Source organism: Oryctolagus cuniculus, chromosome 6, assembly GCF_964237555.1.
Source record: "Oryctolagus cuniculus chromosome 6, mOryCun1.1, whole genome shotgun sequence".
NCBI classification, from domain to species: domain Eukaryota; kingdom Metazoa; phylum Chordata; class Mammalia; order Lagomorpha; family Leporidae; genus Oryctolagus; species Oryctolagus cuniculus.
The window spans coordinates 76260399-76287340 of record NC_091437.1 but is presented as its reverse complement, the minus strand read 5'-3'; the positions used below and the strand labels follow the sequence as shown (position 1 = coordinate 76287340).

Below are 26942 nucleotides of genomic sequence, written 5' to 3'. Positions count from 1 at the left end.
ATCACTGTCTGTTTTCCAGTTGTAATCAGGAAAGGATTTGGTTGGGTAATGAAAAGTCCAAATGGATGGTCATTGTGTAGAATGGCAGAAGTGCTCCATGGGTTTTCAACGTTGGTAAAGTGTTTTGTTAATTTTATACCTGTGCTATTATCAAAGTAAGTCTTAGGGTAAAAATGAAAAAGACACATTCTTGCAGCGGGAGCCATTGCTTGTGGCTGTGCAGCTACTCGGAGCCCAGCTCTAGAGGTGTTTTCAGACACAGAAGCCTCATCTTGCGAGGACCACCTCCTGGCAGATGGCAGCAGAGCTGTGGGGAAAGGGTGGTCTGGCTAGTCAGGTGCCCCTGGGTTAGATGCTATCCAGCATCTGATCACAAACCCAGAGTTTGCTGTCTAAGTGTTTCAAAGAAGGCCATGAGCAGCACTGTGTGGCCAGTGCCCATGTGATCCTAAGGAGACTTCCACTGTGTGTGCATGAAAGCTGAATGGTTGGGTTCTCCGGCTTGGAGCCAGAGGCCTGCGTGTGAGTCTGGTGCCACCACATATGAGATGTGTGTTACCTTTGCTGGGTTCCCAACTTCTTGGTGTCTCAGTTTCCTAACCTGTAAAATGGGAGTGCCAGTAATGTTCACTCTACAGATTAATTTGAAGGTTAAATGAGTTCATGTATTTTTAAATGAAAAACTGTGTAGCCCTGGTAAACACAGTGGAAATTTTGGCTATTACTGCATCAATGATGAAGGACAAGAGTTACAAACTTAAATACCTCCAGGAACCAGGCTTCCAAAGTAATTTGAAGCAAGTAATGTGGAAGAAAGACAAACTAGCATGTGAGGAGAATGGTGGATAGCAACCAGCCTCCATCCTGGAGTGTGGGGATGGCTGGGAGCGTGGGGGACGGTGCAGGTGCCTCTTGCTCATGGCATAGCCAGCTACTTAGCTAATTGGGGCTTGTGGGAATTGGGATCCATTATTAATGATCTTGTCATATTTTTCAAGAAATATGGAAGTTACAGCTGAAATTCTCTCACTTTTAAATATTCTCAGCTAATTAAGTTTTAAAGAACCAAAGGCAGAAATATCCAAGTCCTACCATGAATATTTGCAGGTTGCTTTTAGCTTAGTACCTTCAGTTGGTGACCTGTACGAAAGAAATGCTATGAAAGTTGAGAAATGCCTGTAATATCTTTAAAAAGAATTATGATCCTTATCTCCTTTTGGGCTAAAACTGTTGTCATACAATTATATTTTTGAAGTAAGCAGTATCATGAAAAAACTGTGACTGACCTGATTAAAACAATTCTGGAAAGGAAAAAACCCATCAACCTTCAAAAAGCAAATACTTGAATGTCTCCCTAAGAGCAGAATCAGTGGTTTTTGTTCAATCACACTTCCATGTATGTTATCATCAAGACACAGAAACAATATCAGTAGCATTAAACTTTTTTTTTTTTTTTTGACAGGCAGAGTGGACAGTGAGAGAGAGAGAGAGACAGAGAGAAAGGTCTTCTTTTGCCGCTGGTTCAGCACCGCGCTGATCCGATGGCAGGAGCCAGGTGCTTCTCCTGGTCTCCCATGGGGTGCAGGGCCCAAGCACTTGGGCCATCCTCCACTGCACTCCCTGGCCACAGCAGAGAGCTGGCCTGGAAGAGGGGCAACCGGGACAGAATCTGGCGCCCCGACTGGGACTAGAACCTGGTGTGCTGGCGCCGCAAGGTGGAGGATTAGCCTAGTGAGCCGCGGCGCCGGCCAGTAGCATTAAACTTAGCACTGTTGTTGTCTTAGTGCTTAGAAAATGCGGATTAGACTATTTTTGTTTCAACTTCCTTGATCCTTTTTGTCTTTACATATTTTGAAAATTTTTAATGAGCATACAGAAAATATTTTCCTCAGCCGTACTGGGTACTTTGAAAAGTTCATGGAAAGTGGAATTAAAAAATAGGCTTATTTTGGCGCAAAATTTTTTGGAACCCATGAATGTGGCAGGTCTTAAAAATTCATGGAGTGGCTGGCATTGTGGTACAGTGCGATAAGCTGCCACCTAAAATGCTGGTATCCTATATGGGTGCCAGTTTGAGTCCTGGCTACTCCACTTCCGATCCAGCTCCCTGCCAATGCACCTGGGAAAGCAGTGGAAGATGACCCAAGTACTTGAGCCCCTGTCACCCAGGTGGGAGACCTAGATGGAGTTCCAGGCTCTTGGCTTTGGTCAGATCCAGCCCCAATCATTGAGGCCATTTAGGAAGTGAACCAGTGAATAGAGGATTTCTTTCTCTCTCTGTAACTTTGCCTTTCAAATAAATAAAATAAATATTTTTAGAAGTTCATGGAAAATGAGTTTTGTGAAAAAATTGCATGGATTTCAATTTTTTGATACTAAAATAAACATATTTTATTCCATTTTTCATGACCTTTTTGAAATACCCTAATAGATAATAAAACTTCACTATCTTTTAAGATTGATTATTGACGTTGATCCGAGTTGTAAGTTTAGAAAAATGCAAAACTATTCCCCCAATGTTTAATTAGATTTCATCTGAAATGATATCACTATGCTTTCAAAACCAATGTCATTTCCCAAATGGCCTGGTACCATTTAGAAACTCTCGTTCTTCACACTATTTTACTTATTTATTTTAAAAAATTATTTATTTGAGGAGAGAGAGAGAGAAAGAGAACACATTCCCAAATGTCTGACTCCCCAAATGCCTGCAGTGGTTAGGACTAGGCAGGGGCATAACTAGGAGCCAAGAACACAGTCCAGGTCTCCCACATGGGTGGCAGGGACCCAATCACTTGAGCCATCACTGCTGCCTCCCTGAATCAGCAGGAAGCTGGAGTCAGAGGCCAGACCCTGTGTTGAACTCAGGGACTCCGTATGGGACACGAGTGTCTTAACAGCCACCTCCTCACTGTGTATGTTAGTAAGCAAACTGCAGAATTAGCATTTCCAAACAGTTTCTAGTGATGAACACAACCTCTTTGGGGAGCCTGTTCAAATATCAGAAGCAGTAGTGCTTAGGTTAACTGTAACTGAATCTGCCGGCGCCGCGGCTCACTAGGCTAATCCTCCGCCTTGCGGCGCCGGCACACCAGGTTCTAGTCCCGGTTGGGGCGCCAGATTCTGTCCCAGTTGTCCCTCTTCCAGGCCAGCTCTCTGCTGTGGCCAGGGAGTGCAGTGGAGGATGGCCCAAGTGCTTGGGCCCTGCACCCCATGGGAGACCAGGAGAAGCACCTGGCTCCTGCCATCGGATCAGCGCGGTGCGCCAGCCTCAGCGCGCCGGCTGCGGTGGCCATTGGAGGGTGAACCAATGGCAAAAGGAAGACCTTTCTCTCTGTCTCTCTCTCTCTCACTGTCCACTCTACCTGTCAAAAAAAAAAAAAAACCAAACCTGTAACTGAATCCATTTTATCTAAAGATCCTTAGGCTGCAACTCCCAAATCTTAGTTCCCTAAGGTTAAGAAATGTGGTCGTCTTGGAATTTCAGGAGTGGGAAGATGGAGAGGCAGATGGTCTACACGATTGAAAAACTGAACTTGGAAGACCATATAGATTACAGGACAAAGATCTGTAAGCTTAGGGCTATTTCAATGGTGGAGACTTTTCCCCCCAAAAAAAAGACAATACAAAAGTATGTACAGTGTGAAATTCTAAACATTAAATTTAAGGAAATTTATATTCATTAAATAAAAGATAAAAAAAATTTAAAGATATTTCTTATATATAGAAAACTTGCCTTACCCTCCAAATAACAATCATTAAAATAACTGTAGAGAAAAGATGGGGGAGGGGGATGGGAAACTGACCAGCTGTTGGGAAAAAGATGTATCTGGAGGATAAAAGTTTCATCTTGTTCAAGAAAAAAATAAGGTTCCTTCAGCTCTTAGCCATTTCCATTCCAGCTGTTTTTTTTTTTGTTTTGTTTTTTTTTTTTTTCTAATTTAACCCTCAGAGGTTATTTGACCTTTGAAACAGAATTTTTTTCTGACTGACATAACTTCCTGGCTTTAAATTATCATTTAAGAGTAGAGAACAGGCCTGACCCCTCTGGACCTTTCCATGTGTTGGACTTTATTGAAGTGAAGTGTAAGGAGTCCAGCCTACCCAGTGGTTGACCTGGGGGTGGGGTGGGAGAAGTGGAGCTAAGTGCTGGATTGCATTTCCTACTTAATTGCCTCCTTGATCTGTCCAGGCAGACTGACTCCTGGAGCACACAGCCCTACTCTGGGGAGCTCACTGTCGGTCACCTCCCTGCCCTCATGATTCAGGCTAGCACCATGCTGTGAGAGGGGCTGGGCGAGGCCATTCTGAGAGGAAGGCAAGGTGAGTGCTGATGATGTCCAAGCAGAATGGACGCAAGGACAGTGAAGAGAGGCCAGGGCAACGGGAAGGAGGGTAAAGGCCAGGGGCTAATGGCACTGCTGCCCAGGGTGCGACCTGCTCTTGAGATTTGAGAGTCATCCTTCAAGAAGCAAATGTGTAGGAGAATTGATTTGGGAGGTCAATGAATTCATTGTGCTGATTCTCCTGTAAACCTCAAGTGTCAGGAGAACTGGTTTGGGCATTCAGAGATGCCGGGATCTGTGTAGGTGGTGTCAGGATTTCCTCCAATGGCCATACTTAGATGGTATACCCTGATTAAGTAACTGAAATCAATTAGTGATTTCTAAACTAAACTCTGTGTTTCAGTCCCTACTGTAGGTTCTCTAAGTGAGGTAAATGGAAGCATGCTGGGAAAATGGCTTTTGGGGGAATTGCAGCAATAGGAGGGAAGGAGGGAGAGAGAGAGATTATGGGGCCAGTGATGTGGCATAGCAGGGAGAGCCGCCGACTGTGATGCTGGCATCCTATATCGGCACTGGTTCATGTCCCAGCTGCTCCACTTCTGATCCAGCTCCCTGTTAATGCACTGGAGAAAGCAGTGGAGGATGGCCCAAGTGCTTGGGCTCCTGCTACCCACTTGGGAGACCCAGAGAAGCTCCTGACTCCTAGCTTCAGCTTAGCCCAGCACTGGCTGGCTGTGGCGGACATTTTCGGAGTGAACCACAGATGGAAGATGTCTCTCTCTCTTTCTCCCTCTCTCTCTGTAACTCTGGTGACAGGAACCTAAGTACTTGGGCCATCTTCTGCTGATTTTCCCAGGCCATTAAAAGGGAGCTGGATCCAAAGCAGAACACGAATTGACCCCTATATTGGATCTGGTGTTGCAGGTAGTGACTTTACACACTATACCATGATGCCGGCTTCAGAACATTTTTTAAAAAAGACTTATTTATTTATGCATTTGAAAGGCAGAGAGAGAGGAAGAGAGAGAGATTGATCCTCTACTTGTTCTCTCCCCAAATGCCCAGAACATCAGGATTAGCGCCAGACCCCACAGGAGCTCCATCCTCATCTCCTACGTGGATGGTAGGGGTCCAAGTACTTGGGCCATCGTCTGCTGCCTGTTGGCAGGGAGCTGGATCAGAAGTGGAGTAGTGAGGACTCAGACGGGTGCTCTGACATGGACTATGTCGTGTGGGTGTCCCAAGGGGCAGTTTAACCCACTGAACCACAATGCCCATCTCTGGAGACTTTTTTTTTTTAAGTTACTATTATTGATTTCTTTCTTTCTTTGAAAGGCCACAGAGAGAGAGACAAAGACAGAGAGCTCTCCCACCCACTGCTTCATTCCCCAAATGCCCACAACAGCCAGGGCTGGGCCAGGTGGAAGCCAGGAGCTGGGAGTTACATCTGGGTCTCCCACATGGGTGCAGGGGCCCAAGGAGCTGAGCTATGAGCTGTAGCCTCCCAGGGTCTGGTCTGCATTAGTAGGGAGCTAGATCTGAAGAGGACAGGGCTCTCTTATCCTGGCACCCCGAGACAGGGTGCAGGCACCCCAAGAGGCTTCTGGACCACTCCTAGTTTAGAGGATTTTGTTGATCCTCTCCAGTGATTCTTTATCTGAGTAATAAACAAAACCAGAGAGGCAGACACTATGCAAATCTTATTGTTTTATCTTTAGATTTTAAAATGAAAAAAAAAAAAAAAAAAACCACCTTGAACATGGTTCCAGCTAAAGGTAGTTAAATTTTCCTTAGTCTCTGAACGTCATATTTTCTTAAACAAACAGAACCAAAAGCCTTCATTTAACCCCAAATGCCACAGAGTGCTAATGTTTAGATGTAATAGACATCCATAATCTTTTGTGCAAATGATTTGCAGGAGTAAAGACGTGTCTTCAGATTCTCCCACTCTGGCCACCTGGAACGTGAGCCCCATGAGTAATTGGGAGAGACAGCTGCCTGCATGCATGGTTTGCAGAAACCCTATAGGCCCTGAATATCGATTCCCCAGCAGCTTTCCAGGGCCTGCCATTTGCTGTGATCTGCTCTGGGGTTAGGTCAGCTCGCTCTCCAATGGAAGTCATTCATTCATCTTACAGGAATGTCATGCTCTTCAGCGGAATAGGACTGAACCAGCATGTTATGTTAGTACTTACTAGAGTCAGCCTCTGATCCAGAAACTCCATGGGAGCAGGTTGTGGTTTGTGCAGGCGCAGCAGAAAGCCTAGAGATACGGGAAGCCTAATGGGTTTATGCACACTGCTCTTCCCGCCTGGAAGGCCATCATGCCCTCCTTTCCCGTACTTGGCCTGCTCTGGCTTGTCCTGCTTGTCTCCTCTCACTCCCAGCTGTCGTGAAATGCCTTTCCTGTCTTATCAGAATCAGGGGACGTGCCACACAGTATTAGAGTTATGAACCTGTGTTCCTGACAGATTGAATCGCTCCAGGGCAAAGAAGATAGACATCTTTTAAATGAACTCGTAGGGCCCTCCCACGTCAAGCATATTGACTGTAGGAACCATCCCCACTCAGTGCACAGTGGACTTTGGGAGGGAGCAAGACTTTCCCCCTTTGAAGGTTTTATATATGCAGGGCAGGCCTGGATTCTTTTTTTGCTTTTGTAATTTTTAAATTTATTTACTTTAGGGCTGGCACCATGGCATAGCAAGTTAAGCCTCTGCCTGTGGTGCCAGCATCCCACATGGGTGCCAGTTCGAGTCCCAGCTGTTCCACTTCTGATTCAGCTCCCTACTAATGCGTCTGGGAGAGCAGTGGAGGCTGGCCCAAGTGCTTGGGCCCCTGCACCCACACGGGAGACCCAGAAGAAGCTGCTGGCTCCTGGCTTTGGCTTGGCCCAGCCCCAGTCATTGTAGCCATTTGGGGAGTGAACAGCAGATGGAATGTTTCTCTCTCTTTGTCTCTCCTTTCTCTCTCTCTCTCTTTCTGTTTGTATTTCTGCCTTTTAGATAAATAAATAAATCTTTTAAAAAAAATATTTACCTGAACGGCAAAGACAGAAGCAGACATACATACAGAGAAAGAAAGAGAGAGAGAGAGAAATATCTTCTCTCTGCTGGTTCACTCCCCCAAATGCCTACAACAGCCTGGAAAAGAGAACCAGGAACTTAGTACAGGTCTCTCATGGAGGTGGCAGGGACTCAGCTATTGGAGCCATCACCTGTTGCCCCCCAGGGTGCACATCCCAGGAAGCTGGAATTTAGATAGAACTGGGTCTCCAACCCAGGCACTCCATAAGAAAGGTGGCTGTCCCAAGTGGTGTCTTAGCTATGGCCTACAGCAGGCCATCATGGTAAGAGGGCTGCAGGCACTGCATTGAACAGAGTTTATTGCCTGTACTGAGCTGCCCTCAGCTGAGAGCCTTCCCACTGCCTGGTCCATGGGCCTCGTCAACTCTCTGGGAGGATGTGTGGCATGGTCTGCAGGCATGAAAAGGAAAACAGATCCCAAAGACATCTCTGGGGAAAATGAGGTAAGGGAGAAAAGAGAATGAAGTGCCAAGAATTCTGACAAACAGACATGAAATACGTGAGTGCTGATGCAATGCTTAATCCTGTAATGCTGTGAGGGTGGTGGGTGGAGGGGGTGCCCCGAGGGAGAAGTCTAGGGAGATCTCTGTTCCTCTGACTGGAGGTTGGGGGTGCCTGCTTTGCACTTGACGTGGCTGCTCAGTGCAGAAGTCAATGTTAAACACCTGGATCAAGAAATGCCTTTCCACCTGGACCTGTTTCCTGCCTGGCTCACCCTGCCTTGTCAGAGACAGGCAGACTTTGCTATGGCCTGTGTTTTGGCCACTTCTAAACACTAGCAGAGTTGGAAGGCTTTGACAATGTTTAGAACTGACTTCTGAATTGTTCCAAGTCGGTGAAAGGCAGCCACCAAGCAGGGATTATTCCCCAGTCTCAGGGGACTCCTTACAACTGTCACAGAGCCATCCAAGGAAAACTGTGCCATGGAGGATTATTATTTTTTTTTAAAGATTTACTTATTTATTTGAAAGACAGAATTACGGAGAGAGGGAGAAGGAGGGAGGAGGGAGAGAGAGACAGAGAGAGAGTGATCTTCTATTTGCAGATACACTACCCAAATGCCTGCAACAGCCAGGGCTGGGCCGGGCCAGGCCTGGCCCTCCAACCAGGTCCCCAACGTGGGTGCAAGGGACCCATCTTCTGCTGCTTCCCTAGGCAAATTAGCAGGGAGCTGGATCAGAAGTGGGGCAGCTGGGACTTAAACCAGTGCTCATTTGGGATGCCAGTGTCACAAATGACAGCTTAACCTGCTGTGCTACAGTGCAGGACCCCAATTATTATTATAACACTTCTGAACTTCTCAATAATAGCCATAGTAATCATTATTTTATTTAGTTAAATCTTGCACTTGCCAGAAAGGTATTTCAAAGATGCTATTCTTAGTTCAGAGAAGATAAAAATCGGTGTTCTAAATCATTTGTTTTTCATTTTTGTCCTTGCTTTGTTTCTGACCAGACCTTTTCTTTTAATATTAGTCTCCTTGGACTTTCAGAACACAAAAGAAGACAGATGAAGTTCTGTGGCAAGAAAATTTTTTTCCGTCTAGGTGTGACATCAGCAGATTTACATGCTTCTGCTGACTCCTACTCAGCTGGAACGTCCTAGTTTTTACCAGAGTAGAGCCCATACAAAGAAATCTGCTATCTAGGAACAGCTCTGATAACTACTAATGCTGAAGGATTTAGTATCCACTGTTGAGTTTCCCTTTGCCATTATCCGGTAAAGTAGGAAAAGGTTAGTACCGATATGAATAGGGAGAGTAGGAAGCAAATCCTACAAAACAGAATCTATATGAACACTTTACGTGTAAAGTGGCCTGGACTGGAAGGATAAGCAGGTTTTGCAAATCTTCTGTATTTTTCTTCCTTCAATAGACTGAAATAAGATCTGGCCAGGGCAGCAGAAGCTGTCCCCTCTGCGTGTGGGGTCTCTCACCATTGCAGAAGGGCTTTTTGTGGGATGACCTTCGAGCCCAGAGCAGTTGTTTGTCAAGGGTGCCGCCCTGAGTGATTGCGCGACACGTCTGTGTCATTGGGATGGATCTCTCACCCACGGTCTTGACCAATCTGGACCACGCGGTTGTGAATGGGACCCTACTCACACTTAGAATAAATGCCATCAGAGACATCTGCATGATTTATCCGTGTTTCTGTGTGCAAGAATCTTAGCAAGTGCTGGCCGGTGCCGTGGCTCACTTAGCTAATCCTCCGCCTGCGGCGCCGGCACCCTGGGTTCTAGTCCCAGTCGGGGTGCTGGGTACTAGTTGCTCCTCTTCCAGTACAGCTCTCTGCTGTGGCCCGGGAAGGCAGTGGAGGATGGCTCAGGTGCTTGGGCCCTGCACCACATGGGAGACCAGGAGGAAGCACCTAGCTCCTGGCTTCGGATTGGCGCAGCACGGGGGCCGTGGCGGCCATTTGGGGGGTGAACCAACAGAAGGAAGAGCTTTTTCTCTGTCTCTCTCTCACTGTCTATAACTCTCTCTGTCTAATAAAAGTAAAAATAAATGCAAAAGCAAAACACCTGTTTTCTTAAGAATTTGAACAAGGGTAAGCTTAGAGAGGTAGCTGAGAGGCATGAGAGGCAGCAAAACCTGGTAGTGAGCATCCCGGATCCCTGGGCTAGACTCTGCTATTGAGCTCTCTTTCACAATTTATTGGCTGTCTGTCCTTGCCCAAGGAATTTCAACTTCTTGGCGTCAGTGTCCTCATTTGTAAATCAGTGATTACCATGTGCCTGGGACTGCTTATATATTAACTCCTCCTCTTAGTATTCATATTACTGTATTTATTACAGCTGGGTGGTGGAAATGGTCCATTCTAGAAATTTCTGTTTTTTTTTTTTTTTTTTTTTTTAACAAGGCAGAGTATAAAAATGGTGTGTACAAAGGTTTCTCAAAAATTATCATCTAATGTCTCTTGAAGTTAAAAAAGAAATCACTATTGTTGAGAAAGCACTAGGAAAGCTCACACCCTTGGCACGTCTTTACTAAGACTGTAAGTGCCTGTAATGAAAATTTAATGTTCAACAATCAGTTCACTGTTTTTCCTCAGACTAAAGTTTTTGTAGGATGTGAGGAATACAGGGAGTGAGATCTTGGGCCCTGCAGGTGCTAATCCACTGAATTGGTTTTTCGCGCTGATTTTGATATCATGGCCGTCCTGCTCACATCTTGGTCTGGCCTCACTGCCCTCACTAGAGTTTAGGGAGCAGCTTTGTGCAACAGGAAGGAAGACAGTCCTCCACATGTCTGCTGGTTGTGGAACAGGGGCAGTTCCTAGGTGCCCCATCCAGGGATGGCACAGTGTTGAGCAGAGTTCAATACAGGTTAAAGCCACAGCTTGTAAACGGTGAGTGATTTTTTTCCCCCAATTCCTGGTTTGTCTTTATCAAGACCCTGAGATCTGTGCTGCAGGAAAGTGCTCTTTTCATCTTTCCCTGGGGAGACACGGGTGGGGAAGGAAAATCTTCAGGTTTTGTTTTTGTACACACAACAGCTGTAGAGCCTGGAATTTTAGAGATTAAAACAACAACAACAACAACAACAGGAGGACTCCAAGGAGGGGCAGTGCAGTGGTCTAGAAAAGATCAGAAAGCCCTGGAGATCTGGCAGGTACCCAGAAACAAGGAGGAAGGAGAAGCCGGGAAGTCAATCACTTTGGAGCTGCCACCTCTTGAGTACAGGAGAGGTATGAACCCAGCATTGGTGTTTGCAGAGGTAGGCTCATGGTGCAAGGAAACCAGTACTCCTGGAGTGGGTATACAATGCATCAGAGCAGGTAGCCCTCAGTTTCAGAGTTGGGGGCAGGCATGTTGCCTGTGGGTAAGATACTTGGGTCTCACATCGGAGGGCCTGCTGTGATTCTGGGCTCCTGCTCCTGACTCGAGCTTCGCGCTAATGCAGACCCTGGGAGGCAGAAATGACTGAATGCCTGACATCTATGTGAGAGACCTGAACTGAGTTTCTGGATCTTGGCTTTGGTCAGCATTTGAGGAGTGAATGAGAGTTTCTCTCTGTCTGCCTCTCAAATAAATAAAAAATTAAAGAAAACCATTTGGTATTCCACCAAAAGAACAGCAAACAAGTTAGGAATTTCAAGGTTCAGGGCCAGAGATGTAGCACAGGACGTTAAACCACCACTTGTAATACGGGTATGCCATATCGATGATTGGTTAGAGTCCTGGCTGCTCTGCTTCTGATCCAGCTCCCTGGTGATGCATCTGGTAAGGCAGCAGACAATGGCCTGGTCCAAGTGCATGGGTGCTTGCTACCCACGTAGAGACCTGGATGGAGCTCCAGGGCTCCTGGCTTTAGCTTCGACTAGCATGGGCTGCTGCAGCCAATTGGTGAATGAACTTGTGGATGGGAGATCTCTCTGTCTCTCCCTCTCTATCCCTCTTTCAAATGAATAAATAAATCTTAAAAAAACCAAGGCAGTTTTTAGAGTAGTTTAGTGTTTCTTTGAATATTCATTCTTTGGGGTCTAAGGCAAACTGTGCCTCACAAATCACTCAGTGGCTGACCAATACCATATTAGTGATTTGAGTACAGATGTGCTTGAGAAAGATTCTTCTTTCTCTTACTCTTGCCCCAGAAAGTTGTCTACACATAATGTTTTCTTTCAAAACTGAGTTTGTCCAAAAAAAATTAGTACAAATTAGCATGAAAGAAAATTCACTTGCAGGTTGTTCTCATGTTTATGTCTAATTAAACTATTTTGTTCTCTTTTCTCTTAAAAATAGTACATTTAATTATCCTTCAATAAGCTCATAGATTTCAATACATTGGAGTTATTTTGAAAAAAAAAAACAAGCATTTATTTTGGACTGTTCATGATGAGTCTTGTTGCATTTTAAATTAATGCTGTAAACTTCCCTGGAACTGAAAAGTAGTGAGAAAAACCTATTAGAAAAATATTTTACAAACATATTATATTTAAAGCAATAATAGCATTTATTATAATTAATTTTTAAAGTGACTGAATGTAAAGTTTGCATTAATTTCCCAATATTTGTTTTTCCTTTTAAACTCCAAACTCTATTATTTGCATGCTCTTCTTTCTAAAAGATACACCTCGGATGGATTTATCTTGTAAAGATAAGTCTTTTGCTATTCTAATCTGGTATGGAGTTTATATGGGGGCAGACAGCATGCAAAATAGAAGATACTGCCCATGGTTTCTTTTGAGTGATTTATTTTCATGTGGCATTTTAAATTGCCCATGCATGACATCATGGGAGGCCACGAGTCAGAATATGTACCTGTCTTCTGATTCTAACAAAGTGACCTTGAGCAAATCATCCAAGCCCCAAAGCCTCTGGGTTTTCCTTTTTCTTTTTCTTAATCTATAAAATGAAAACTATGCCCAGTAGCTTCCCTGGCACTGCTGGGTACTGGTTGTTGCTTGGCCTAAACACCTACATCTTGCCTAATCTCAGTCTTGCTCATTGTCTGTGCTTGATAAACTCAACAGCTGTCTTTCCCCAGGAAGAGAAAAACTGAATCTGACCTCCCTGGTAGCCAGTCTGAGAAGGACAGATCTTTTCTAGAAATATTGACTATACAATGTGAAAAGTTCATGGAAAAGTCGCATTGTCTTTTAATTCCATTTCCCATGAACTTGCAGAAGCGCACTCGCATATAAGTCAAAGATGAATCTTTGATTTCGAGTGACCTAAAGCATCATCATGAGTGACATAATACACAGATATATGTATATAAAATTTATGTATGTAGTTTACATATACATTTATAAATATATAGGTATAAAAATATATGTATTTTTTGCACTCAAGATAAGTGTCTTTGAATTCCATCTTTTCATGAGTTCATTTTTTCATATTGTTTTTTGAAAGAGAGAGAGAGAGAAGAAAAGGAGAAGGGATACAGAGAGAGAGAGATAGAGAGAGGGCTCCCATCTGCTTATTTCATTCCCCAAAATGCTGACAGGGAGCTAGGAACTCAATCCAGGTCTCCAACTTGGGTGACAAGAACTCATTTACTTGAGCCATCACCTTGCTCTCTAGGGTATGCATTAACAGAAAACTGGAGTCAGAAGTGGAGCTGAGAGCCAACGTTGTCATACAATGGGTTAAGCCATTGTCTTCAATGCTGGAATCCCATATGGACGTTGGTTCAAGTCCTGGTTGTTCCACTTCTGATCCAGATCCCTGCTAATGTTCCTGAGAAAACACAGGAAGATGGTCCAAATGCTTGGGCCCCTGCATTCGTGTGGGAAACCTGGATGGAGTTCCAGGTTCCTGGCTTCAGCAGATAGAAGATCTCTCCCTCTCTCTCTAATAAAATAAATCAATCTTTAAAAAAAGGTGGACCTGAATATTGTTCCCACCACTCCAGTGTGGGATGGTAGCATATGTTTGCCCCTCTAGAACTTTTTGAAGTATTCTCATATATACATATATTGGGTACAATAATGAGGAAAACCACAGGCCACCCTCATGGTCTTGTCCTGTGACGATTGAGACTCTAGAAATTGTCTTACAGAACAGGGAAGAGGGGAGGCATTAAATGTGGTCACCTTAAGAAGATTGGCAGATATTACTATGGCCAGAGAAATGGGGCCTTTTGAAGGGGGTGGAGGGAGTGCACTAGGGGTGAGCATTCCCAGGGATGAAGGAGGGACACAAATTCTGGACACAAGAGGTAGAGTATGCCAGAGCTCCCTTGACTCAGCCTGTGAGGAGTATTGAGAACCATGGAATGCATGAAGTGTAGGATGGAAGCTTGAGCCTCTGAGACCTGCAGCCTGGCCAGCCCGAATTTGGGAATCCTTAGCTGAGATCAATAATGTGACAATGGGATTGTCCTTTTCTGAAAAGCTAAAGTGAGGCCAAGAGACCATCCTCGACCCTGGGCCCACCATCTACAGGACTGTGAGCTCTGAGTTCCCTGGACTGTCCAGAGCAGCTGTGAGGAGAAACAGCAGGAAAAGACCAAAGAGGTTGCTTGTAGCAGCTGACTGTACTGACCTCTGGGGCAGGAGTATTGAACTTTAGGGCAGGGTGGGGAGCCCCAAGTGGGAGACACCGGACTTCTCACTCTGAAGACACCTAAGTTTGTGAAACAACTCATACTAATGATGCTCCAAAGGATTCAAAGTGCACATGCATCTCTGTTTCTACATTTTACAAAAGGATGTATTTTATTTATTTGAAAGACGGAGTTACAGAGAGAGCTAGAGACAGAGAGAAAGAGAAAGAGGGGGAAAGAGAGAGGTCTTCCATCTGCTGATCACAGCAGCCAGAGCTGGGCCAATCTGAAGCCAGGAGCCAGGAGCTTCATCCAGGAATCCCATGTGAGCGGCAGGGGCCCAAGGACTTGGGACATCCTCTGCTGCTTTCCTAGGCACATCAGCAGGGCGCTGGATCAGAAGTGGAACAGCTGGGACTCGAACCACTGCCCATATGAGATGCCAGCACTTTAACCTGCTGCAGCATAGTGCCAGCCCCTATTTCTATGTTTCTACTCCTGGTTTCTTCACTTTATGCCCAAGATGGAGTGATCATTGTCTCTTCCACTCTGAAGGCTGTTCCAGGAACAACCCAGTGGTGACCAATGCATCTGCCTCTCCTCCCCAACAAAGAACTTTCCTTCCCAGCCACACATTCTGGGGGAGGATATTGTCATTCCTAGCTCCAGCAGAGCAATATTTCCTGGTCCTCAAACTCATTAGCCAATTTACACACATTTATTATTAATAATTGTCATATCATTCAGAATAATAATGACATCCTATTTTATTCCTTTGAATTAAGCTTTCAAATGTGCCTGCCCTCAAGAATTAGCTGATGAACCATGCTGTTAATTTCATTCAAGTCCTTTGTTGGTGCAAACAGCCAGCCTTATATTGTTGATAATAAAGCCCAAATAGTAGCTTCTGGAGTTAGAGGGGGAGCAAGCTTTACAAAATGTGAAGTGCAGTCATGAAGTGCATATGAGAAGCAGCTTCTTCCATCTCAAATATTTTATACTTCTAAGGATTGTGATGATGAGCCAGGATTTCTGGAGGTCATTTACCTGGAAGAAATGTGCAATCACTGATATTGTCTCGGTTCTTTATATATAATCTTGTGACCCTAGAAACATTGCCTTCTTAGGCAATATAAGTATTTCAATAAGCAGTGTTTGGTGCATCAGGTGAGTTGTCACTTGGGGTATCGTTGTTACATAATAGAGTGCCTGGGTTTGAGCCCCAGCTCTGCTCTCCATTCCAGTTTCTTGCTGATGTGCACCCTGGGAGGCAGCAGATGATGGCTCATGTACTTAGGTGTCTTCCACCCATGTGGGAAAACTGGATAGTTTCTGGTTTCTGGCTTTGGCTTGGCCCAATCTTTGCTGTTGCAGGCATTTGGGAAATTAACCAGTGAATGGCAGATCTTGTCTGCCTGCCTGTCTCTGCATGTTTCAAATAAATAAAATAAATAATAAAATAATTATTTCAATAAATGAAATAGATATGCACACATTTTTATATTTAAATATATTTAATTTTCATAGTAGTATAATTTTTCCTAATAAAAAGAGGGATTAAATGAATCACTTTGTTCTTCAATTGTTTTAGGTATTAGCATATTATTTATATTTTTCATGATCATCCTACATTGTGAAATTTACAGCGACACTGTGAAGGGAAGCTGTGTAGAATGATGATTTCTAACTATAGAGTAAAAAGTCTTTGCCTCCTAATAAGTGTACCTCTGATGAATGAGCATGCTGTTTATCGTGTGTTCAGGCATTTCTTTGTCTTTTATTACAAGATGCAAATTGCATTTGTTCCGTGTAATGTTGATGCAATTAGGAGCGACACCATGTAAAAGAGATGGAGGATGCTAAGATTGACTATAATAAGAGGAGTACATCAACGAGGCTCTCTGACTGTCATATTTTCTATTTAATGTTTATGAACTGTTGAAAGCCCTAAGGTTATTTTGCTCCTTACAATGATTCTACATTGCCCTTATAACAAATGTGAACAAAGCCCACAGAATCTATGAATGAGATTCTAGGATGAGTATATTATGCTGATCTGGTTAAGAATTCACAAAAACAATAAAAAAGCACGATTTGTCAAGGGGAAATAATTAGATTTTGACTGGTAGCATATGCAATTTTGTTCCTTGATAGTTTTACAAGGATTTTTCACACATTAACAAATATGAAAGTGATGTCTCATTGAAATGTCTTCTCAAGTGCCAACAGAGAAAGTAAAATTCTTTATCAAATATGTCCACTTCTTGCTAGAAAAATGGAGAGCCTTTTAAAGTTTTTTGTTTCATCAGACTTTACAATTTGCTAAACTAAGAGAATGTTGAGCAGAGATTTCTGGATACTTGTATCATTCCTATTCTATCAACAGATGCATGCTAACTTCCATTTATTTTACAGTTTTTTTTTTTTTTTGAGAGACAGTAAAGTTAATCACAGTCTGTATCTTCCATAAGAGAATGTTTCATCTTTACTTTGAAATTTCAAGAATTTAGCTTCTAAATCTAAGAAATATCATGTGAGCACCATTGATTTAAAATATTTCCATTTCGGGGCCTGCACTGTGGAGTAGCAGGTAAAGCCACCACCTGCAGTGCCGGCATCCCATACGGGTGCCGATTCAAGTCCTAGCTACTCCACTTCCAATCCAGCTCTCTGCTATGGCCTGGGAAAGCAATGGAAGATGGCCCAGGTACTTGGTCCCCTGCGTCCATGTGGGAGACTGGGAAGAAGCTCCTGGCTCTTGGCTTTGGATCTGTATAGCTCCAGCTGTTGTGGCCATTTGGAGAATGAACCAGTGGATGAAAGATCTCTCTCCCTCTGCCTCTGCCTCTCTGTAACTGACTTTCAAATGAATAAATAAATCTTTTTTTTAAAAAAACTTCCATTCCTTTTGACCAATTCCTTTCCATTGAGATTACTTCTAGCCTTACCAAACACACCAAGAGTCGTTTCATGGTTTCAGATACAGTAGAAACTCATCTATCGGATTATTAGTTCAAAATTCCTATTCCCTATGGAATTTCTCTCTGCTGCATACTAGAAATACCAGTATTTCTATATGGTTTAGTTTTAAAAAGGCATGCATAGGTAACATTGGAATTCAAAGTACCCTATGTTGTCTCGTGGCTCCTGGAGTGACCTCTGCCCAGTTTTACAGGGATGTGAACGCTCTGAAGTCCAGGCAAAGCATCCAGCTACGATAAACTCTTCAATTGCTGTTGTCTGTTTCTACCCTGAGGACATCTATTCTGAACTACTTCATTCTCTGTTAGGAAGGTCATTAAGTGTTACTGGACTCAGCAACATGCAGAAGTTTCTTCCACACTGTGCAGGAGTTATGAGCATATCAGCCTGTGCATACATCATGGTGAGCATTACAAAGCACTTCTCATCCTCATGCTAGGAGTATGTACAGCTGCGTGATACCTACTAGGTCTGGGGCACCAACTCCTTATGGCTCAAGAATTCTTGGCAAATGAAACCGGAGTCAAATTTCAATTGATCTCCTACAGATCTATACTAATTTTAAATCTGTCCTGATTCTGTTGACCCAAGTAGAAACTGTACCCATAATTAGGCAACACTGAATTTCTCAGCTTAAATTTCTGGATATTGTTTATTGTCTGAACTATCAGCAGATCCAAATGAGCTGTACTTGTTCTTTAAGTCAATTTGCTTTATTAATATTTAATCTCTGATGGTCCTGCTTCTTAAATTGAGTACAGAGGGAGTGCTCAGTAGGGAAATTCTCTGACATATGCAGCCCACTCAGAAGATACTAAAGTAAGTTTTCTATCTACAAGCTACATTTTCTGGAGTAAGGTTGTGTGAACTCCAGAAAGTTGTTGTTGAGTGATCTTGGCTACATCATATGCAGCAAATCTTGAAGAAGTTGGCTAGAAGCTGTGCCTCCTAGACTGAAATTCTTTCCTTTATTTAACATGCTGTAAAAGAGTGAGCATATGTTAGACAGCTTATTTGGTGTAACTCAATAAATATGATAAGAGATTGAGAAGCATCTGTCAATATTCTTGTGTGGGACAATTTATTCAACAAATATTTGGTCAGTGAGTACTCTGAGCTCTGCCTTGCAGTAAGAACAAGAGGGCAGAACATGAATAAATTCCATAAGAAGCTGAAGACTGAGATCAAGCCTACCAAAGCGTGTGTGAGTCCTGTGAAAGAAGGAAGATAACAGGAGAAACCCTTTATCCAGGTACAGGAACCCCAAAAGCATGTGGGAAAATGGAATTAAAAGATAAAAATAAAACAATTTTGGGGCCGGCACTGTGGCCTAGTGGGTAAAGCTGCTGCCTGCAGCACTGGCATCCCATATGGGTGCCAGTTCAAATCCCGGCTGCTCTACTTCCAATCCAGCTCTCTGCTATGGCCTGGGAAAGCAGTAGAAGATGGCTCAAGTCTTTGGGCCCCTGCACCCATGTGGGAGACCCTGAAGAATCTTCTGGCTCCTGGCTTTGAGGCCATTTGGGGAGTGAACTAGCAGATGGAAGACTTTCTCTCTGCCTCTCTGTATCTCTGCCTTTCAAATATAAATAAATATTTAAAAAAATAAATAAAACAATGTAAATGTTATCTCTCGACATAACTCCACCAAATTCAATATATTTTTGTATGTAATGGTGGCAGCCATTTAGTCTACGTTAAGGAACTGAAGGTCTTGAGAACTTAGCCATGTCAGTGCAGCCTATCTTACATTATTAACAGAAGAAAACTGGATGTCCTTGAAAGATTTTTTTCATGTCAAGAAGCAAAAAGAAGTCAGAAGGAGCCAAATAGGGACTCTAAGGTGGATGCCTAATGATTTCACATGAAAATACTCACAAAATTGGCCTTGTTTGATAAGAGGAATGAGCAGGATTGTCGTGGTGGGGAAGGACTTTCTGGTGCAGCTTTTCTGAGCATTTTTTCTACTAACGTCTTGACAAACTTTCTCAAAATACTCACTTATTAGGCACATGCCATTGTTTGGCTCTCCAGAAAAGCAACATACAAAATGCTTTGAGCAGCTCAAAAACTGTTGCCATGACCTTTGCTTTTGACCCATCTGCTCTTGCCTTGACTGTACCTCTTCCATCTCTTGGTAGCCCTTGCTTTGATTGTGCTTTGTCTTCAGGATCATACTGATAAAGTCTTATTTTATCTCCTGTTACAAGGAAAAGCTTCATGATCTTGATCACTTGTTTAAAATTTCTTCTGAAACATTGTTCTAGTCTATAGCTGATCTGGGTGCAATAGTTTCAGCATCCATCAAATAGGAAGTTTTCTCCACGTTATTTGGTTTTTAAAGATTTATTTATTTATTTGAAAGGCAGAGATACAGAGAGGGTGGTGGGGGAAGAGAGAGAGAGAGAAAGAGTGAGAGAGAGAGAGAGAGAAAGGGAGAGGAGAGATCTTCCATTCACTAGTTCACTCCCCAAATGGCTATAATGGCTGAGGCTGAACTAGGCCAAAACCAGGAGCTAGGAGCTTCTTCCAGGTCTCCATGTGGGTGCAGGTTCCCAAGCACTTGGGCTGTCTTCTGCTGCTTTCCCAGGCACATTAACAGAGAGCTGGATTAGAAGCAAAGCAGCCAGGACTCGAACCGGCGCCCAGATGGAATGCTGGAGCTGCAGGCAGAGGCTTAACACACTATACCAAGCACCGACCCCTCCACCTTAATTTTTAAGATAGAATTGTGGCTGGCGCCGCGACTCACTAGGCTAATCCTCCGCCTGCGGCACCGGCACCCCAGGTTCTAATCCCGGTTGGGGCACCAGATTCTGTCCCGGTTGCTCCTCTTCCAGTCCAGCTCTCTGCTGTGGCCCGGGAAGGCAGTGGAGGATGGCCCAAGTGCTTGGGCCCCTGCACCCGCATGGGAGACCAGGAGGAAGCACCTGGCTCCTGCCTTCGGATCGGCCATAGCGGCCATTTGGGGAGTGAACCAATGGAAAAAGGAAGACCTTTCTCTCTGTCTCTCTCACTGTCTAACTCTGCCTGTAAAAAAAAAAAAAAAAAAAAAAAAAAAAGAATTGTGTAACCTGGGGGCTTGTGTTTAAGCTGCAGCTTTTTTTTTTTAACTTTTATTTAATAAATATAAATTTCCAAAGTACAACTTTCGGATTATAGCAGTTTTTCCCCCCATAACCTCCCTCCCACCCGCAACCATCCCATGTCCCACTCCCTCTCCAATCCCATTCACATCAAGATTCATTTTCAGTTATCTTTATATACAGAAGATCAATTTAGTATATACTGAGTAAAGATTTCAACAGTTTGCACCCACACAGAAACACAAAGTATAAAGTACTGTTTGAATACTGTTATACCATTAATTCACATAGTACAACACATTAAGGACAGAGATCCTACTTTTGATGCCAGCATCCCACATGGGAATGTTGGTTCAAGTCCTGGCTGCTCCGCTTCTGATCTAGCTTCCTGCTAATGTGCCTGGAAAGGGCACAGAAAATGACCCAAGTTGTTGGGTCCTTGCCACCCACATGGGAAAGCCAAAAGGAATTCCTGGCTTTTGGCTTCATATTAGCCCTATTGTGGTCATTTGGAGATTGAACCAAGAGATGGAAGATCTCACTCTCTGTCTCTGTCCCTAACTTTAAACAACAAATAAAATCAAACAAACAAACAAACAAAAGCATAAACTGAATCCAATGAGATGTCTATGGCATTGACTAGTGTTTCGATTGTTAACAGTTGACCCTCTTCAATTAGGGAATAAATAAGATTAACATTTTCCTTGCAAATTGATGTGATGATCTGCCAGTATGGCTTCATATTCAACATCACCCTGTACCTGAAAGGCCACCACAAAATACACCAAACACCAGAGTAAGGGAAAAGGATTATTGTCGGGTGGGGGAAACCCGACAGGCTGCCTACCTGTGCATGAGAGAACAGCAGGCTGTACTGGGAGAACAGGTGTTATATATAAGAAAGTGGGAGCAGCAAATCCCGTTAGAGTTGGGGTGGAGCTCACGTTTGTGGTTGGGCCATTTGGTTACCAGACTTCTAGTAAGCCAGGCTGGCCTTAGGATAGAAGCTTATTGTATAAGATGGCGACAGGGTTGGAGCCCAAGATGGCATCTGGGGCTTAAGATGGCACCCCAGATAAGATGGCACCATTTTACTAACATTATCCTCTTTTAAAATTTTTTAAAATTTATTTTATTTTATTTAGATTTATTTATTTATTTGAGAATTAGAGTTACAGACCATGAGAGGGAGAGACAGAGGGAGGGGTGTTCCATCAGCTGGTTCACTCCTCAAGTGGCCTCAACAGTGGAGCTGGGCTGATCTGAACCCAGGATCAAGAAGTTCTTCCAGGTCTCCCATGTGGGTGCAGGAGCCCAAGGACTTGGGCCATCTTCCACTGCTTTCCCAGGCTATTAGCAGGGAGTGGATCTCAAGTGGAGGAGCTGGGACTCAAAGCCATACCCAAATGGGATGCAGATGCTGCAGGCAGAGGCTTAACTTGTTATGCCAAAGTGCTGGCCCCCATCCTGCATCTTCCTAAAATGAGTTAGCGATTTGTAAACTGCTGATTTATTTGGCATGTTGTCCCTATAAACTTTTCATAATTTCACCATTCTCCCACCCAAACTTCACCATCAACTTCATGTTTGTTCTTGCTTTGATTTTAACACTATTTATCTTGCTATGAGAAGGGGTCTTTGCAAATTGATGTCTTAATCCTTCATAGTGCATAAAACTAGGTCTTGTTCAGACATGTTATAATAAGTTAGAATGAATTTATTTTGGTGCAATATTTTTTCATAATATGCATTTTCCATGAATTTTTTGAAGATCCCATATATGTCAGGGCATGGAAGATTTCTCTTTGTTAGAGACTTTGAAAAATGGTGACTAATTCTTTGTCCCTTTTGCTGTTGCTATGGATGCTGTGACTCCTTTAACCACTGAAGTAAGGGGCAAGCCTGAGGGGTCCTTGCAGGCCAGGGAGCTCAGCTCATTCTTAGAACATTTACTCTAGGACTCTGAGCTCCTTGTGGGAGTCCAACCCCCTGAGGCCATGGGTTGGTACTCCTATTACCTGTAGGGTCAATCTTTCTGTCTTCTCATCTGAGACCCCAGACACCAGTGAGTAGAGGCAAGCCCATCCTGCTGTATTCTGCCTGAATCCCTGACCCGCACATCATGGTTTCATGGTTAGTGACGCAGCAGCAGATAACTGGAACACATTTCCTGAGGAGGTGACACTAAGGATGCACTGGCAGTATCCGAGGGAGTAGAGAGTAGTAGTTGGTGTGAGCAGAAGCAGCCTTGGCAAAGGCTTGCAGTGAGACAAGTCTCCATACACCTGATTCCTGTTCCGATGTGGCTATTTTTCTTTTTCTGGAATGGATTATGACGTCAGGAGATAATATCTAAAAATGGAGATCTACTAACAAGGAACAATGATCTTTTGAGCCCATATGAGTAACAGTCAGAGGTAGCCTGTGCCTTGTATGACTACCCTTTTTCCTTTGGCAACATACAAGGCACTTCAAAAATTCATGGATGAATGAATTAATTGATTCTTTATATTTTCTGTGAGCATTATTTTTTAACATTTATTTTATTATTTATTTGAAAGAGTTACAGAGAAAGATAGAGCCAGAGAGAGAGAGAGGTCTTCCATTCTGCTGGTTCACTCCCCAAGTGACCGCAATGGTCAGAGCTGAGCTGATCTGAAGCCAGGAGCCAGAAGCTTCTTCCAGGTCTCCCACGTGGGTTCAGGGGCCCAAGGAGGGCCATCTTCTACTGCTTTCCCAGGCCATAGCAGAGAGCTGGAATGGAAGAGGAGCAGTCGGGACTCAAACTCATCCCATATGGGATGCTGGCACTGCAGGCTGGGGCTTTTCCTGCTGTGCCACAGTGCCAGCCCCTCTGAGCTTTTAAATACCTCTCATACTTTCCCTGTGATAAATGGGTATGTACAGATTCTTCTAGAAATGTTTGTTGACCTGAGATCCTTGGCATGATGTGCATTTACTCATGTTGTTGGGTGTCTGAGGATTTTTCTTCAGAAACTTCATGTTATTTTCATTTTGATGGCATTCTGAACTATCTATATCAGCAACCCTCAAGCTTTTATGTGCATGTCACTCACTGGAGGAGCTTGTTATAACATATTCTGATTCATAGGTCTTTGAAGGGCCAGCAAATCTGCATTTCTGACAAGCTCTCTGGAACAGTGTCATGAGTCTTCACACAACACTTGAAAGGCAAGGGTCAAGATGCCACCTTCCACCCTACAACTGTTTAGTGATATCACTGCTCGCCTTGTATGTGTGGGAGAGAGACCGCTGGTGATCCAAGTTGTGCTGCTCTCATTGCCACAGATAGAAGGATTGAGATAGCCATTATCTCCATGCCATCAGTGCTCCTTCTCTCTGCTCAAGTTTCATTTCTGCTGTCTTGGCCTGAGTTTTTGGAGCATGTGGCTTTCATGGTGATGGACATGTTGTCACTGATGGTGCCAGATTCCATCCACCCAATCCCCTATGACTATACTCTGCTTTGCCACCTCCATCACACGTGCTATCATTCATTTCCTTGCTAAGCTGCTCAGGGAAGTAGCAGTTCCCTCTGTGACACCCCCTGTCAGGTTGTTGCAGCTGTCCCTTGCTCATAGTCTGCTTGGAGGACACATAGACACTGGTATACTGTGTGGGAAGAGGAAGACCTGCTTGAATTACATACAGCTTGTGTGCTGATAATAAACTATGAGCCCACAAACATTAAATATGAACCTTTATCCAAGCCTTTATCTTTATTTATTTTTTAAAATTTCCTTTGCTTTTCATTACAAGCAGGAAGAGTCTTTAGGAGACAGGTCAGAGCCAGGTCTGGGTGGCACCCCTGAGATGGAAAAAAAGTCGAGATCCAGTGCAAACCAGTCTGCAACAGGAAAGTTCTTAGGGTGTCAGTTTTTCATGCTTTAAAATCTCAAAACTGTAAATAGCAAAATGCAGTGTGTTCTTTAGAAAGTAAAAGAGCATACTGTTGGAAAAGAAGACTTGCAAGAACTGAATCATAAATAAAATATAGCTTCTGGCAGCAATTGGAATGCCAAAAAGAAGACATAAGAGCTATTTTAAGAATTATCATTATCTTCCATTTTAAAGTGAAGGCGTGGGAGACTGCAAAGCAGAGAACAAGCTGGATTTTGAGGTCTCGCCTGCTTGAGTTTGGATCTCGGCTCTTCCACTTCCAACCCTATCATCTTGGGCCAGATGATACTCCACGTCCTGGAGTTTATTCCCCCTGTATTAATAGCAGCCACCATGCAAAAGCTGTGAGTGTGAAACATACACAATGAACATGAAATCCTTGGTGAGCCTGTAATGCATGAGGACCACTCAGTCAGAAAATTGTTGTGATTTCTTTTTCATGTGGATAGAGGAGTGATGAAGAGACTCAGGATGTTACATGGCAATGTGATAGGATGATTCCAGAAGGCAAGAGTGGACCTGAGGGACATAGTTGGCCACTGTGGAGATGTTGAAGAGTAGCCCTGTATTGCCCTCCAAATATCACCACTTACACTAGTTCATGATAGTGAAAAATTCTTGTGAAAGAACAGCAGATCAGACTGGTTTTGCATATTTATTAATTTATTGATAAAATATTAAATGAGCTTGTGAGCATTTGCTAAGTATCTATAGCTTTCACCTCTGGCTCTTTATTTCTTTCTCTTTTTTTTAAGTTAATATTTACCTGTTTGAAAGGCAGAGTGACAGAGAGAGGGAGAGATATAGAGAGTAAGAGAGAGTGAGCAAGAGAGAGAAAGAGAGAGACCTGCCATTCACTCATCCACTCCACAAATGGCTGCAACAGTCAATGCTGGGCCATGCTGAAGCCAGTAGCCAGGAACTCCATGCTGATCTCCCATATGACTGTCAGAGTCCCAAGTCCTTGGGCCATTTTTCACTGCCTTCTTAAGAGCGACAGTGTGGAGCTGGATTGGAAGTGGAATGGTTAGGGATCAAACCAGTACCCCAGTATGGGCGTGTCATGGGATGTCATAGCTTAACCTGTTGTGCCACTGTTGCAGGTAAAACAGCAGCAAAGAAAGGCTACTTCAGTTCTTTGTCCCACATGAAAGAAGAATTTCCACATGGACAAAGCAGTGAGCAAAGAAAGATTTATTTAAGTCACAAACCTCCAGCTGTAGTAGCCAGGAGAGGACTCCAAGAGAGGCAGACCCAAGAAACTGACTGGTCCAGTATTTTAAGTGCAATTTTGTTGGTGGAGGGGGGGCAAAAGAGAGAGAGAGAGAGAGAGAGAGAGAGAGAGAGAAGCTAGAACAGCAGCTAACAGTCAAAGGGCAGGGACAAATCCCATCAAAAGGCCAGATTTGTAATCCTATCTGTCCTATCTATCTTGCTCAAGATAAAACAAAAAAGCCATCAGAAGGATGGGATTAGCACTTTCATCTTGCTAAAGGTAGCTTTTGGGGGGGAAGGAAGCATTTTGCACCATCTTAAAGAGATTTCTCTTTTCCTCAATCTGATTGGGACTGACCCAACTGCCTATTAATCACTGTCACAACCACCACGTTGTGCTTCTGGCTCTATAATTCTGTTCTTTTTGTTTTCCCCATATACATCAAGAAATGATTTCAGTGTATGTGAGCTGAACTTGTGAAGTCTGTGAATTTGGTACTTTTGAAATTTGCAGTAAAAAAAGTCAATCCATAGAAACTTGAGAATTGGATATGAACTTGTACAATTTTACCTCTTCTTTCTGTTAATGGTTGGCAACATTTTGCTGAGAATTATTGTATCCCAAATGCCATTCTAAGCACTTGACATGTATTAATATTTAGCTCTCCCCACAAAGTCATAGGCTAGATAATAGCATTATTACTGCTTCGGAAATGGGGAAACGATCTCAGAGAGGTTCCGTGCCTTGCCCACAGTCACCCTGCTGTGTAAATGCTGGAAAATTGGAACTTATTTTCTCACTGTAGGAGCAAGCAGTGATATTTAACAGAAGTTTTAGAGACTAGCATCTCAGATGAGGGTCTTCAAAAGGTTCATAGAAAGTGTATTGTTATGAAAACACTGTGAAGTTTTCAAAATCTTTTTGCACCAAAATAAACTTATCTTTTAATTGCATTTCCATAAACTTTTTGAAATACCTTTGTGTCTATTAGGTTGGCATGTAGCTATAAAACATCACATAGGAACCGAGTAGTTAATGCATTTTACTTTATATTGCTTTATTTTCATGTGAAATTGTTAAAAGTTTGAATCATGACTTAAATAAATATGTGGTGAAATGTCTTATTGTGAATAGTGAGGTTGCTAGCTGTAAGGTGTGAAGTGGCTGAACGTTGTGGATTATGTAGGTCTATATTTATTTGGGTTCATCTAATCAACAATATTAAAACCATAACAAAGTAAACATGAGTTTTAAAGAAAGATTCATACTCTTATAAGATGGTAAAGATGATACTATGGAGGAATTTTGCAAAAGGTGTCAAGCTAATTGCAGTAGAAAAGAAAGATGAGACTCAATTCTGATTACAATCAGGGTACC

The 26942-nt window shown here is 43.3% G+C and overlaps 1 protein-coding gene across 1 annotated transcript in view; it reads left to right on the top strand.

Annotated features, from left to right (window-relative positions):
- Positions 1-26942, top strand: part of PXDNL (peroxidasin like) — a 519551-nt gene that overhangs the window by 1355 nt on the left and 491254 nt on the right. The gene's annotated exons all lie outside the window — the stretch shown is intronic.